Raw genomic sequence first — 16,075 nt, 5'->3', positions numbered from 1 at the left:
AAAAAAGCTACTTAAGTAAAAGTATGAAAGTATCATCAGGAAAATGTACTTCAAGTATTAAAAGTAAAAGTACTCAATGCAGAAAAATTCTTTCATTTTAGAAACTGGAAATAATCCAAACAGTTGTGTCAATCAACTTAGTGTTTAATCAGCTAATCATTTCTGCTGAAGCGAACTGTAGGCCTGTATATTGTTAGGTAGTTTAATTTTTAATAAACCATTGTATTTTATAAGCTAAATGTGCTTTGTGTGCAAATATATTAATGTGTAAAGTAACTAGTAACTAAAGCTGTCAGATGAATGTAGTGGAGTAAAAAGTATAATATTTCTCTCTGAAATGTAGCGGAGTAGAAGTAGAAAGTGGCATGAAAAGAAAAGACTCAAGTAAAGTAAAAAAAAAGTACCTCAACATTTGTACTTAAGTACAGTACTTGAGTAAATGTACTTAGTTACATTCCACCACTGGTAACATCTAACGAGTTACTGATTTAATTTTGAAGTAATTTGCCCAACACTGGTTATATTTGTCATGTTGATGTTTTACATTATATTATATTCATACAAAAAAAAGCTTTTATACGTATTGTCATTTTTATATAGATTGTCATTTCCCAGCTATCTTGATAACACATAGTCAAATGTCTTTTTTTACCATGCGGTGTAGTGAATATATTTTGATCCAGATGGTTTAAGGAGTCTTTGAGGACTCTGGAAATACATTCAGAACAGTGATAAGGGTTGTTTAACAACCTTCTTGATTTGCCAAAGATTGTCTGTTATTTTTTATTTTTTTAAACGTGATGTTTAACTCTGTGACTCGAATGTAATGGGAATGCATGATAGGCACAAACTGGGGCTAATCAACAAGTCACTGTTTATCAGTTGATGTGAGAGCTCGTAAAGGCTGATTTCGAGGTGAAGAAACACGGAGCCTGTGATTAGGATCGTAGATTTACACTGTCTGGTTTCAGGTGCAGTGAGGGGTGAGATAAAGCATGTTTGCTTAGAGAGATCTATGGCCAGAGAAGGTTTACAGACAGCTAAATTATTCACAAGTCAGCACATAGGAATCCTCAGCTCTCAAAACACATACAGACCTTGAATAAATGTGTGTAAGCTTAACACAAACTTACATTGGTGCACTCTTACAAATAGGTGTGTCTGCATGTACACAGGTAGTTATTCAATTTAGCTTTTTATGAATGTGAACACGCTGAGGGCACCACCGACTGAGATCAGATGTATGATTTTCAGGGATCCAACAGAATTCTTCCAACTGTCTACTCTCAACTCCTTGAGTATTGCATTGGTCTATAAATACTGCGTGAGGGTGATGATGTGAAAACTGGTTGCGATAAAAAAAAAAGAGGTCATAAAAACGACAAACAGAACAGTCATCTCCATCTTATTCAGCCTCACTTCCATTAGTGTGACAATTTCATTAAACAAACATAATGTACAAAATCATTTCCTCGACTTGTCTGGCTCCGAGAAATTAACAGCAACATGGAAGTCATGCATAATGAATGTGAACATTTGCCATCTACAAGTCTCCCACAGTCAAACATTAATTCAACCTCGCACAGGGTGTGGAAAGGGAGGAGGAGGAGGAGGGCAAATGGAGCGGAGGGAAGAAGAAGGACTTTGGAGAGTGAAAGTGAAACCTTTGGAAGGTGGCCTGACCGAGAGATACACTGCTGCGCTTAAGTCCTCAGAGTCTGGATTGATTGCATTGGAGTCGGAGTAACAATATGAAAAATAAGATGGTAGAAACTGGCTTACAAATCATACATCAAAATGATTTAGTTTATGTTTACTGAAATGAAAAAAGGGCCATAATGCTGAGCCTTAAAAATTATACTACGGACACTGATAACTTTTCTCATTTTGAAGACAGGAGAAAACAGTTTGCTGTCATAGCCATTAGAATGTATAATGATTGGTCCAAAGTGCGTCAGCAGGACAAATATAGCAGTTTGCATGGCATAAAAAAAGACAAATATCAAATAATTGAATTTAACTTGACAGGGAGTTAAAAGTACACGTCAAGTCGAATGAAGTCAACTCAAGTCAAGCTCTTTTCTCATTGATCAAAAACAGGAGAGTTTGACATGACGAGCCAGAAACACTTGGCATCATCTAATTCTCTCTGCATAAATCTTACAATCATTTATCTCGACACAACACAACAAAATGCTAATGGTAACATTTCAGGGAGGGGAGTCGAAAACAAAAAAGGAAAACGCACATCCTTCACGTGGGGTGATTTATTACCCAGTACAGCAGGGTCATACATTAATTTTGCTCTTTATATAAAAGGCCTGTTATTTCTGCATGCATAAATAAAAACACTCAGACAGACATGCACACATAAACACGCAGCTGTGCACGTTTGCAGCCTTCACACTCAGCTTGTGTTGGGGAAAATGTCACAGTGTCGAGAGGATGTTTATCTGGCGGGGACAGATATGATGGCTTGACGGGGGCCCCTGCAGCTCCATTGCCTTTCCCATGATGCAATGAATGTGTATCTGTGTGTGTGTTTTTTGATTGTGATGTGCGTTGTCTTTGACTGACGCGGGACTATGGGAGATGCCAGGGTGCCACACGGCGCTCAACCAGACACACATCGGATGTGACACTGCTGAACCAGCATTGTGACAGGCATGTGACAGGGCAGAGCTGGTCCTAAATGACTTCTTAGGCTCCATTACCCTGCCAAAACACTGGACACGCCATCTCCCATTTCCCATTTCCCCTTCATGGTCACAGAGCCCTTTACTATTCGCAAATGGAGCACTGATTGCACCCTACCTTTCGCTCAGTATAGATTAATCACACATAGATGCAAGCTTGCACACACACAGATAAGCAACCCCCCCTGCTGCAAATCAAAGAGAGAAGCTGAGCAGGGCACTGAGTGCTGGAGCAGGCCAGCAGCAGTGGTGATTATCCTGAAGGAAGCATAAGTTGTTGGTATTTACACCGTCACTCTACCCTCTGATGTTTTGACTCCGGTGGCCTCTAGGAAGCGAGAGCATTTGTCAAAAAGAGGTAACGATTTGAGAGGTAACACGTTGAAGGTGACCGAAGATGAATGTGTCATTAGCCGAGACTCAAATAAGTATAGGGGGGTGGAGAGAGGGTAAAGGAGAAGAAGAAGAGGGGGGAAGACAGCTGCAGCTCTGGGACAGGACAAGGAAACACAATGTGCAACTGACAAAGGAATGCTGCTATTGTGCAGAAACTGAAAGCTCAAGGAACACTTTGCAGCTACAGCTATTACTTCTAGTCTAAAGGGCAGCGACCCATAACTTTAAAAGTAACAGCGAGTGCAACTCTCAAGTGACTTTGTGTGGAGGATAGAGATTGAAGAAGAATGTATGATCTTCCATTTCCTGTGATGATGGAGAAAAATATATGACCCTAACACATACATGACAGAAAAAAAAAACATTTTATGGGTATGCAGATTTAGGATCTGATGCACTGTTACCTTTATGCACTTCCTATATCACAAAGGCATTTTGAAGTCTCGCCAATTTTCCGAGCCGAACGTCTGCATTAGCCTCTCCGAATAAGGATGGCGAAGTGTAGGCTACGTAAAACTCTGATGCCTGTTAGTCTGTTTATCTGACATGGAGAGTGCTTTTCATCGTTTAAGCCAGTTTTAGCTCAGTCGAGTGTGGTGACATTTCTGCCGTTTCCTCCCTGGCTCCCCACCAGTAATTGCAGTCTTATATAGAGAGCCACATCACATTTAAAGCGGAGGAGAACAAGTAAACAATGATATGAATTCCACCGTCAGATGCAAAGACACATGAAATATTCATGGGACAAAATATTTGCAGACGTGTTGAGGGCAGATAAGATCTTCTAGATGTGTGAGGTTGTTGACAGAACAGGCCCCGATTAGCTGATAATGCGCGATAACTAGCGAACACCGACTATGAGAGAGGAATTGATAAAAGAAGTCGAAGACAGATAAATAGGCAGGCAGATAGGCAGAGAGAGAAAAAAAAAGTGTTGGCAGTAATAGCAGCGGTAATTCTCCAAACAGTTTTTTTGGGTGATTCTCGGTCCAATGTAGCAGAGCTCCTGGCGCATTGTTTTGAATGAACTCTGGCTGCTATGAATGAAAATTAGATTTTACTGTATCCTGTCCTCTTAACACCGCATGAGTCTCAATAAACACTAAAGCTCTTCTCATTTCATGCTTCCCAATGTGTAGCGGCAGACAGCAGCACCACAGCAAGCAATCACAAATTCAAATGAAAAGGGAGAGGGAGGAATTTCTCCTTCACAGCCTTGTTTAATTTGCCGCCTCCTGGGCAATTGAAACGTGCCTCTGCTGTGCTGTTGTCTGAAGGTGTGTGAGGTTCAGAGAAGATGCCTTACATGTATTCAGGGCTGGGGAGAAGGGAGCCAAGAGAGAGAGAAAAAAAAAAGAGAGAAGCAGAGCCAAATAAAAGACAAATTGAATAAACTTGGTTTGTTCGTTTATACCTGGAACGTCGTACTGAAGTTGAAACACACCCACACGTGCAAACCCACACACCCCGAGACGGAGCGGTGTGTGTTAATGCCTGGAGCTCTCCAGCCGTGCACCCGACTCAAGGGAGACATCCTGATAACACAAACTAACTCCTGGCTCGTGGTCCCAACGGACAGACAAACAAAAGACAAGGTTTTATCTGCTTTTATCTCATTAAACACTTTATAACTTGCCTAATTGTTTACGGAGGGATTTAGAAGAATATCCCACCCAAGGTTTATGACTTTGGAGTAGGTGAACGTGTGTGTGTGTGTGTGTGTGTGTGTGTGTGTGTGTGTGTGTGTGTGTGTGTGTGCCCACACTTGTTAGGGAGTATGCATTTGTGATTCATTGTTGTTGAGACTTAAGGTGGGTTTTTAATTAGGATATGTATGAGGGTGCAGCCCATTAAGATATGGCAAGAGATTAAAAGACAAAGGGCTGCATTTTAAGTCTTCGTCAGTGTTGAATTTGTAAACATCTGGCAGCAGTAGTGGAAGAAGTATTCAGATCCTTTACTTAAGTAAAAGTACTAATACCACACTGTAGAAATACACTGTTACAAGTAAAAGTCCTGCATTGAAAATGTTACTTAAGTAGAATTAAGTAAGTATTGTCAGGAAAATGAAGTACTCAATGCAGAAAAATCCTGGAATCCCAGAAGCTGGAAAAGATCAAAAATCATCTAAATATTTTAGCTGTACTTGTAGGCCTGTATATTGTTGGGTAGTTTAATTTATAATAAAACATCATATTTTATAACGGCATGTGTTTTGTGTGCAAAAATCTAGTAACAAAAGCTGTCAGATGAATCTAGTGAAGTAAAAAGAACTATATTTCTCTCTGAAATGTAGCAGAGTAGAAGTAGAAAGTGGCATGAAACGAAAAGAGTCAAGTAAAGTACAAGTACCTCAAATTTGTACTAAGGTACAGTACTTGAGTAATTGTACTTAGTTACATTCCACCACTGAGAAACAGGTCTCTAAAATGTTATATAATCATAATACAAAGATGATATTTTCCCTTTTGCAGCTATTTCATGTCTACCTCAGCCCTGGCCTGCTCTCCTTCCTGCTTTTTCTGCTTGTTAGATATTCAGCCAACAGCACCCCCCCCCCCCATGCTTTTCAATCTGCCCATCGTAACACTTTGAGCTTTGATCTTCTCACCCAGGCCCTCATTCCAGCCCTTCAGCATCTCCTGCTCCCTCCCTTCCGCTAACTTTACTCATCTTTAATACCTCCCACATCCATATCCATCTCTCATATCACTCACTCTACCCCCCCCACCCCCCCCCCACTCCTCCTCCATCATCTCTACATCTTCCTTTTCTCCCGCGCTTTGACCATGCGTGCGGAATGGCTATTGCTCCCAAGGTACTTATTAGTGCCGCGCTTTTAATTACAGTTTGCACATTGATCAATTGTTGCAGTACTAGTTGGTCCCTGTCGTCCGGTTACCATGGTGATGGATTACCTGTGGGGATCCACCGTGGTCATCTGTGACACTCGGATGCAGATTGCTCAAGCCCCAGGCAGGCCGGGCCCATCCATGATGTTGACATTGTAGGTATTAGATCATAATGAACAGCAGAAAAGGTGCATTAAAAAGTTCCAAGAGAGTGAAGAGTGGAAGAGGAAAAAAAAGAAAGAAAAGAGAGGGGGAGTGAAAGAGAGAACCCCATTTGCTAAAACACCAAGATATCTACCCCACAACAATCTCTGACGCTGAATCATATATTTCACTTAATTTCAAATGCACTGATTTGCATTAATGAAAGATAATCTGGATGCCTTTGAAGTTTCATTCTGTCCTCTGGGAACAGAGGAGAAGCGTACACACACACACACACACACACACACACACACACACACACACATATATACAGTACATGTATCAGCATGCAGAATAAGTGCTCCTGCACCTGTATCTCCCTGCCCCCGCTAATCCTGCTATAGTCTGACCCCCCACGAGATTAGCATCCCCTGCTGGTGCAATACATTCAAACATATCAACACCCTCTGAAGACACACACACACACACTCCCAGTATTAAAAATATGTTTACCATACTTGTGATACATGGGCAATAGTTTTCTCTAAGCCTCCCTGCATGCCTCCTGTAAACACATACACAAATATATGCATCCAGGCACATACGCACACATTAACCAGAGGGGGAGCGCACAGCCAGATCAAACAAAGTTCAGGTGCTGATGAATGATGAAAAGGCAGATCCTGATTAACAGCTGTGGTATGATTTTTCCAGTGGTCTGATGGTAGCAACCTTCTCCTCCAATAAGACATGGAGACAGTGATCTTTGGCAGCGCAAACAGATGTTTAATTAGTCTTGTTCAGGACTAAAACAAGGATGCCATGTTTTCTTCTCTTTTTTCCTTCTGATCTAAATGAGTTATTCTGACTTACCCTATTCTCACTAGACAGACACACACAAGTGCACTGACATAAAAAACCAGCACACATCCTTGCCCATACTGAAAGACTCAGGGGAAAAAAAGAGAGGCAGTGAGCTGTCTGTCCTGAGCCTACCCCTGCCAACAAAAAAACCCCAACAGGGATTATTGCCGAGTTCATTAACATGCAGAAAAGAGCCAAAGAGTCTGATGCATAGAGAGACTGAGACAGTGCAACTTTGAGAGTCACTTGAAGACAGGGCTGGGGGATCTTAACATAACAACACATCAAAGTAACAGCCGGCCCGATCATCTCTTCATTTGAGACGAGTCAAAAAAGTGCCACAGGTAACTAGCAGCCACTTTCAGGGAGAAGAGTAATGTAACAGAGCTCTAGCTACATTTTGTTCTTAGCCAACTCATTTGAATGCCCTTCCAAAAGCATACAAAGGCAAAGTAGGGGAGGCTGGCACCTTCCATCTCTGCTAACTTAACTGCATGCAGTGCTGTAGTCTGTGTGTAATCTCATTACCCGTCTTGTTGTCTAACCTAGCGTATAGTGCTGTGTTGGGTTGGCATTACTCTGATTAAAGCAGGGATGGAGGGAGGGAAGAAGAGGAGAAGGTGTGTGGGCAGAGGTAACGGAAATGTGTGTCAGAGGGGGCAGTAATGACAGAAGCACTTATTGGTATTAAAGGGTAAACTTTCAAAGGCATCCATCTCAAGTGTGGAGCAAACTTTCCAGTCAAAGTTATTCCAGTCCTTGACTTTGATGTGCCAGTGACAAATGATCAGCAGGAAAAATGACTGTGTTGTTTCTTTTTTTCACAGAAGGAAAAAAATGCCCCGTTGGCTTGAACTTGAGGTCATTAAGAAGCAAATAAATAAACACAGAAAGTTTGCATATTGGAAAGCTGTCAGCTTCAGGCCAGCGTCTGCTCCCTTTCAGCTTGATGGAGAGCCTTCTTTCCTGGACAAGCCCCCAGACTCAGGGCCGATGAATCAGCCCGAGTGGACACATTGGCAGTTGTCATGTAATGATATTGCCTGAGTGTCGCACAAACATGCTGACAAACCGTAGAGGCACACACAGGGTACACTGATGTTTCTAGGGGAGATTATGGGGCTGAAAACAGGTGCTGATCTGACTGCAAACAAACTGAATAGGACATGATATAAAAAGATTTTAATTAAATCAAACCCCATTTTTGTTATTATGTGTGATCTGCATTTGTCTCAGCAATAGCCATTTGTTCACATTCTGTAATTACCTTTCAATGTAGTAGTTTTTATTGTTAGTGGTGGGATCTGCCATTGCCATGGATTTCAATTTTTATTTTCTCATTGATGTCTGCCTCACGCTTGACTGTTCACTGTCTTTACACTATCAGAGCTGTATTAAGTTACTGCTAATGCAATCCAACATTTCCTATTGCTGCTTGCTTCACATTAAAGGCATTCAACTGGCAAAGCAGTGCATTTTATTGCAAAGCAGTCACAGGAAACACAATGTTTGTGGTGAGGTCAGGGTTTATCATTCAGTCAGATTGCATCTACGGCCATTTTTGCACAGTGGATATTTGTGCAGCATGAAATCAGACCTCTGTTGCAACTATTATTGGATGACTTTTACAACGTGAGTTTGTTTGGCTGCACTGTAAACTGATCCACCAGTGAATCATCTGTTGTAATTCTGCTAATGGACTGTTAGTTATTGTGTTAAACCACACTTGCTGTTACCACCTGTAACCACCGATCACTAACCAAATCAACCAGGACTGTAATGGATTGTAAGGATTACAACTTTAAATGACACACCATGTAGCCTATATGCAATGACTGTTTTAAACACGTGTGTAAGGTTTGGATGTCCAAGAATCAAATATCTGGCAGGATGGTTATAGATGTTTTAATCCGATCAGCATGGCACAGTGACATTAACATGCAGGTAGCAGGGACAACAACAACAACGGTACTTCCTGTCTAACAACTACAGTACTTCCTGTCTAACAACGAAGGTCAAATTACTCACAGCACCACCTAGTGGTGTAATCAGGAATATATATATAGTAAGTAAACACAACATCCCCCCTTTACTTAAACAACCAAAATCCTTTAGCTGTAAGGTTTCAATACCCAAGGCAAAATCAAAACATAACTTGCAACATGAACTGTTCTAATAACCTGAGCAACACTAAGCTGCTATACCGGTTCTAATAAAGATACATTGGCATTGAAGGAATGACCAAAAGATGTCTACTATGACTTAAAGGCAATTTCCTTGAACCAAGTATCACAGTCCAAACATTTAATGTTAATTCTTTATGTCTCATAATCCTTGAGCCAATCTGGTGGCTTATGTGCTCTGGCAGGACGGTCTCTTGCTTCGTGGTCATTTCCTGGCTCAGCTGGATTGTCAGGACCAGTCTTTGGCTGAGCTAGAACCTCTGGAAGTCTGACGGGTACAGAGGCCAGATGGGAAGCATGCCAGGTTTTCCCATCATCCAAGATGTAGGTGCTATGACCCACTTGCCTCTTAATCTTGATGGGTGCAGAGAATTTCTGATGTCCCTTTGGAACATACACTGGTTTTCGCACTCTCACTCTATCCCCTTCTTTGAAAACAGGAGTGTGTGCTCCCCGTCTTGCATCACAGTACTGTTTCATGTGAGATTGGCGAAGGGAAACTCTGTGACGCACGTCACCGTCATGAGCTGTCACAGCCGGAGGGGCGAGAACATTGAGCTTAGTTCTCATTTTTCGGCCATGCATGAGTTCAAATGGCGATGCGTCGGTCATGACATGAGGTGTGGTACGATATGCCTGAAGGAACTCAGTTGTTGCACGTTTCCACGGCTTATTCTGGAGGATTGCAGCTTGGATACAGCCTTTAAAGACTCGGATTCTGGGTTACCGTAGCGGCTGAAGAGACTTCTGAGAAATCCAAGTACTGTCTCAGTAGTAACAGATGATGCAAAAGCGACTTCTGGCCACTTTGAGTAATAATCAGTGGGGGTGATTGCAAACTTGCAGTCCCATGTTGCAGTTTCAAATGGTCCAACAATATCTATTCCCAGCTTACGCCATGGGCCCTCAGGTAAGGGTACAGGCTGCAACGGTACCTCAAAAACTCTTGCTGACTTGTCTGATCTTTGACACAGTGAACAGGCACAAATCTCAGAACGAACCAGCGCGTCCATACCTGGGAACCAGTAAAGCTCGCGCAGTCTCTGTTTTGTCCACACAAGGCCTTGATGACCTTCATGTGCCAGGGAAATGAGCGTGCTGCGCAAGGAGACAGGCACAACTAGGCGTGACCCTCGAAACACCAAGTTGTCCTTCACACTCAGTTCATGCCTAATCTTGAAGTACGGTTGAAGCACTGGATTCACCATCTTCCCAGAAGGAGGCCACTTCTAGCCAATTTGCTGATGCAGAGAAGCGAGTTCGGAGCAGGAAGAGGAAGCATTTTCGAACTCACCAGCAGTCACTGAGATAGGGGCCATTGACAACATGGCCACAAGCTCAGGTTCCATGTCTGCGGTAAGAGGAGAAGCAGCAGGCAGAGGTAAGCGTGAGAGACAATCAGCTGTATGGTTCAATGTTCCGGCACGGTATACGACATCATATGTGAAACAGAGGAGATGAGCAGACCATCGTGCAATACGCATCCCTGCTCGATCAGCCCCTTTTGTAGAGAGGAGCGTTGTAAGGGCCTGATGGTCAGTGCGACTGACACTGTGGTCGACACATCTGGTCGAGCAGCCGTCAGCTGCTCCGACTGTTGTGTCTGTTTCTGTTGTTTCTAACACTTGTTGCACATACCGTCAACACTCTGCTGGTGTATGATCGCCAAACGCTGCTAGATCTGAGAACCTCCGCCAAAAACCTTGTCAACTTTGATTGTTATGGACAAAAAACTCTGCCTCCCTTCCTGTCGGACATCCCGACATACCTCTGCCGCGCTGCAGCGCCACTCCCGCGGCGAAAGCAGCACCGCCGCCGGGGTAGGCGTGGTGGCTATCTTGTGAGGCTGAGGGCTGGGTTGGTACGTCGTGATCGTGGTGGATGTGGAGCGGGGCCTCGCCTTTGTACCTCTCGACGTTCGCTGGACCCTGTCGCTGCCTGGTTGGTGCCAGTGGCGGGCCCGGATGTGGTGTTCCGCCGCGCGGACCCTACTCTCCTCGTCTCCGCTGGCGCGGAGTAAATCTGGGGAACCTGCGGCCTCTGTGTCGGGCTTCCTTGTCGGCTGTTCGCCCTGATCCGCCAGCTCTTGCTAGGTTTGGCCTGGTAAACGCCAGATCGCTTGCGAATAAATCATTTATCCTTAAGGACTTCTTCATATCCCGGGAACTGGATTTCCTCTTTATCTCCGAGACCTGGCTGAGTGTTGGTGAGTCTAGTGTCTTCACAGAACTTTTACCTGATGAGTGCTGCTTTTTTAACTCTCCTCGGATGTCTGGTCGTGGAGGAGGTATTGCGACTGTTTTTAAGAGTGATTTTAAATGTAAACAGTTATCGCTGTCATCCCTCTTCACCAGCTTTGAACTCAGTTTGTTTGAGCTGGGGCATTCTCACACGGTGCTGTGTGCTGTGGTCTACCGGCCTCCCAAATACAACAGAGACTTTTTAACAGAATTTTCTGTGTTTTTGGCTGATATTATGCCCAAATATGACCGGGTCGTTATTGTTGGAGATTGTAACATTCATGTGTGTTGCCCTGAAAACCCTTTGGCGCGAGACTTTTTAAACATCATTGACTCTTTTAATCTGGTGCAGTCTGTACTTGGGCCTACACATGAACGTGGTCACACACTTGATCTTGTTTTATCTTATGGTTTGCCTGTTCTTAACCTGGTGGTCTGTGACGCTTTTTTCTCGGATCATATGCCTGTACTTTTTGAAGCTGCTGTTTGCTGTCACACAGTTAAACCTCGCGCTGCTGCTCGCAGATGTCGAGTTTTTAACCCCTCCACTGCTGCTCACTTCTCCGCAGTTTTCAGCCAGATCTGCGTCATTCCCGAGTCTGTGTGTGAGGATACAGAGGCTCTTAACTTATGGTTTCTCGACACCTGTCAAACTGCTATAGACATTGCTGCTCCATTAAAGACCAGGCAGAAGAAAGCCAAATCAGAGCCTTGGCTGAATGAAACAACCCGCACTGCCAGGCAGGACTGCCGAAGAGCTGAGCGAAAGTGGAAAAAGGATAAATTGCAAGTCTCTTTTCAAATATTGAAGGATTGCTGGCGTCATTACCAATCCACTGTGAAAGAGGCTAAAAGAAAATATTTTTCTGATATTGTTCTTCTTAACTGTTGTAAACCCCGTGTGTTGTTTTAAAGTTATCAACTCGGCTCTAAATGCACCACAGACTGTAATTGAGGCCTCTCCTGCTGTGTGTGAGGATTTTCTTCACTACTTCATTGATAAAGTCACTTCTACCAGAGCACTTATTTCACCTTCTACTTCTGATCCTTCGGTGTTTGTCCCCTGCCCTGCTGTGTTTGACATGTTTGAGCCTGTGACCCTGTCTTTTGTGCAGGAGATTGTGGGTCATCTGAAGCCCTCTGGTTCTCCGGATGATACTGTCCCACCTCGATTTTTTAAGGAGGTTTTTACCACTGTTGGGCCATCTTGTCTCACAGTTATTAATAGCAGTCTTTCCTCTGGAGTAGTCCCGGTAAATCTTAAACATGCAGTTGTGCTGCCTTTATTAAAAAAATCTGGGCTGGATCCTACTATTTTGACAAATTTTAGGCCTATCTCCAAATTGCCCTTCTTCTCTAAAATCTTAGAGAAGATTGTATATTCCCAGCTCATGGACTTTTTAAATGAACAAAATATTCTTGAAATTTTTCAATCTGGTTTTAAAGCATTGCACAGCACAGAATCAGCGCTTTTAAGAGTTTTTAATGATATCTTTTTAGCTACTGACTCTGGTCACTGTGTTATCCTTGTACTTTTAGATGTGGGCGTCGGTGGCACAGCACTGGAATGGTTCAGGTCCTACCTGTCACATCGGACTTTCTGTGTCGGCCTTGATGACTCTGTGTCCTCCACTGCTCCTCTCTCATGTGGGGTCCCACAGGGCTCGGTGCTTGGCCCTCTCTTATTTTCTCTATATTTACTCCCACTTGGTTCCATTCTCAGGAAACATGGCATTTCTTTTCACTGCTATGCGGACGACAGTCAAATCTACCTTCCCCTTAAAAAGTCTGATTCCTACTCTGTTAACCAACTGCTACAGTGTTTACACGACATTAAAGCTTGGATGTCTTTAAATTTTCTAAATTTTAATGAAGAAAAGACAGAAGTCATGGTCTTTGGTGGCTCGTCTGTGACCACCCCCCTAGTTGATCTGGGTTCTCTTGCACAGTATCGCAAGCCAATTGTGACAAATGTGGGGGTAAAAGTGGACTCAGACCTCAAATTTGATAGCCAGATTAAAGCTGTGGTGCCAGCTTTTTCCAGCTAAGGCAGCTGGCAAAAATCAAACCAGTCCTTGAGAGACAGCATTTTGAAACAGTAATCCACGCCTTTGTGACCACTCGGCTGGATTACTGTAATGCACTTTATATAGGGGCTAGTGGGTCCTCCATTGCTCGGCTGCAACTGGTACAAAATGCTGCTGCACGTCTTTTAACTGGCACACGCAAGTACGAGCACATTTCACCTATTTTAGCTTCACTCCACTGGTTGCCTGTCCATTTGAGGATTCATTTTAAAATTCTTTTATTTGTTTTTAAAGCTTTGAATGGCCTTGCCCCACCTTGCCTCTCTGAGCTGCTGCACCCCTACACTCCCAGCTGATCTCTCAGGTCAGCTGACCAGCTGCTCCTGACGGTGCCTAAAGCTCGGCTTAAGCTCAGAGGGGACCGAGCGTTTGCCGTTGCAGCTCCAAAACTTTGGAATGGACTGCCTCTGCACATTAGACAGTCCTCCTCTCTGTCTAATTTTAAAAATCTACTTAAAACTCACCTCTTTTCTTTGGCCTTTTAACTCCTGGTAGAGTGTTGATCTTATGTGTATACTTGCATATTTGTATGGTGTTTGTCATATTGTGTTTTATTTATTTTACTTATTTCTGTTTTATCTTTTTGTGCAGCACTTTGGAAACCTTGTGTTTGTTAAAATCGTGCTATATAAAAAAGTGGATTGGATTGGATTGGATTGCGAAGCGTGAACTTACGGCCCCACAGATATGTCGTCCATTTCTCCACAGCCCAGACACAGGCAAGGGCTTCCTTCTCAACTGTTGAGTATCTTCTCTCAGCCGGCGTCAGTGTCCTTGACGCGAACGCCACTGTGCGTTCCGTGTGATCTGGATGCAGCTGTGTGAACACGGCACGCAGGCCATAATCTGATGCATCTGTTGAAATTATTGTTGGAAAGTCCGGCTTGAATAAAGCAAGTGCAGGGCTGTCGACGAGCAGCTGTTTCACTGCGAGGAAGCACTTCTGAGCCTTATCAGTCCATTCAAATATGGCGTCTTGACGCAAACAGGCGCGGAGTGGCTCTACAACTGTGGCATAGTTTGGTATGAATTCCCCATACCAAGACAGCATACCTAGGAATGAGTGAAGGCTAGCAGTGTTTATGGGAGGAGGGGCCTGTGTGATCGCTTGCAAATGCTCTGTGTCAGGTTTGATTCCATCAGCGGTCACCAGGTATCCCAAGAACTTCAGACTTGATTGAAGAAAGTGACATTTCTTTTCATTAAGCTGTAAGCCTGCCTGTTTGAGTCATTGCAATACAGTTTCCAGAGCAGTGTCATGCTCTTGTGCTGTGTGCCCATAGCAAATAATGTCATCCAAATAGTTCTTCACATTTGACACACCTCTCAGTACTGTGGCCATCAGCTTTTGGAATGCAGCAGGAGCTGATGCAAGGCCATAGGGAACTCTGCAAAACCGTAACAGTCCTTCATGCGTGATGAAAGCTGTTAAATCCCGACTCCCAGGATGAAGCGGTACTTGATGATATGCACTTTCCAGGTCTATGGTTGAAAACAAGGTAGCTCCTGTCAGTGTGGTGAGCAGTTCCTCCATGTGAGGAAGAGGGTGACTGTCTATGATGATTGCCTTGCTATTGCTCACGAAGATCTACACACATTCGAATTCCACCAGTCTTCTTCTGTGTGACCACTATCGGCGATACCCAAGGAGAAGAGTCAATGCGCTCTATCACACCAGCTGAGAGGAGACGGTTCAGCTCTTCTGACACAGCAGATCTCACTGAGAAAGGAAGGCGTCTCAGCTTTTGACGCACAGGAACAGCAGTTTGTGAAATCTTCACCTGATGCATGAAGCCTATAGCACACCCTATCGTTGTTGGTACGGCTGGATGTGTGGTCAGATGCCCCACTGACATTGTGGATGGTGGAGGAGAGATTGATGTAGATGGTGGGTACACAGTATTGCCCTCGATGCGCAGGTGGAGATCCGATATAAGATCCATGCCCATCAGTGCAGTCCCTGAGTCCACCACATAGAAGTTGGCGGAACCTTTAACACCATCCATATGAACGGTTGCTTGCATACAGCCCAGAATGTTGATAGTTGTTCTCGAGTATGTCACCAGACGAACATAAGACTGTTGCAGAGGAGCTTCCTCGAAGTGTTCCTCATAGATACATCTGGGTAAGACTGAAACTGAAGCACCAGTGTCCACGGTTAATTTCACTGTCTTCACAATCTGTGCAGCTTGAATGTCCACTGTACATTGTATCTTATCAGGAGTGTCTGTTTCTTCCACAAGCAGAAGTGTATATTCAGGCACTTCAACCTCTTTCACTGAATGAGTCTGCATAGACAAACACGTGCAAAATGTCCTTTTTTACGGCAATTCCTGCAGGTTGCTTTTGCTGCTTGGCACTCACGTGAATTAGCAAGGTGTTTATCTGAACCACAGCGGAAGCAGGCACGTGCCGAGGAAGCTGAGGTAGATCTTGAAGCTGGTCTTGCAGTGGAACCTTGGTGCAACTTTGTAGTGGTGCCCTGGTGTTGTGGTCTTTGTCTGCGCTCTGCACTTTTGGTCTGGACCACTTGTACAGGTAAATGCTGGTCACCTGCCATAGCTTTAGCTTGCTGGGTTGCTAATTAAACTTGAGTGGCTATAGTAATGGCTT

This window comes from Sander lucioperca, chromosome 1 (assembly GCF_008315115.2).
Source record: "Sander lucioperca isolate FBNREF2018 chromosome 1, SLUC_FBN_1.2, whole genome shotgun sequence".
Classification (NCBI taxonomy): Eukaryota; Metazoa; Chordata; class Actinopteri; order Perciformes; family Percidae; genus Sander; species Sander lucioperca.
This window is presented reverse-complemented; position numbering follows the sequence as displayed.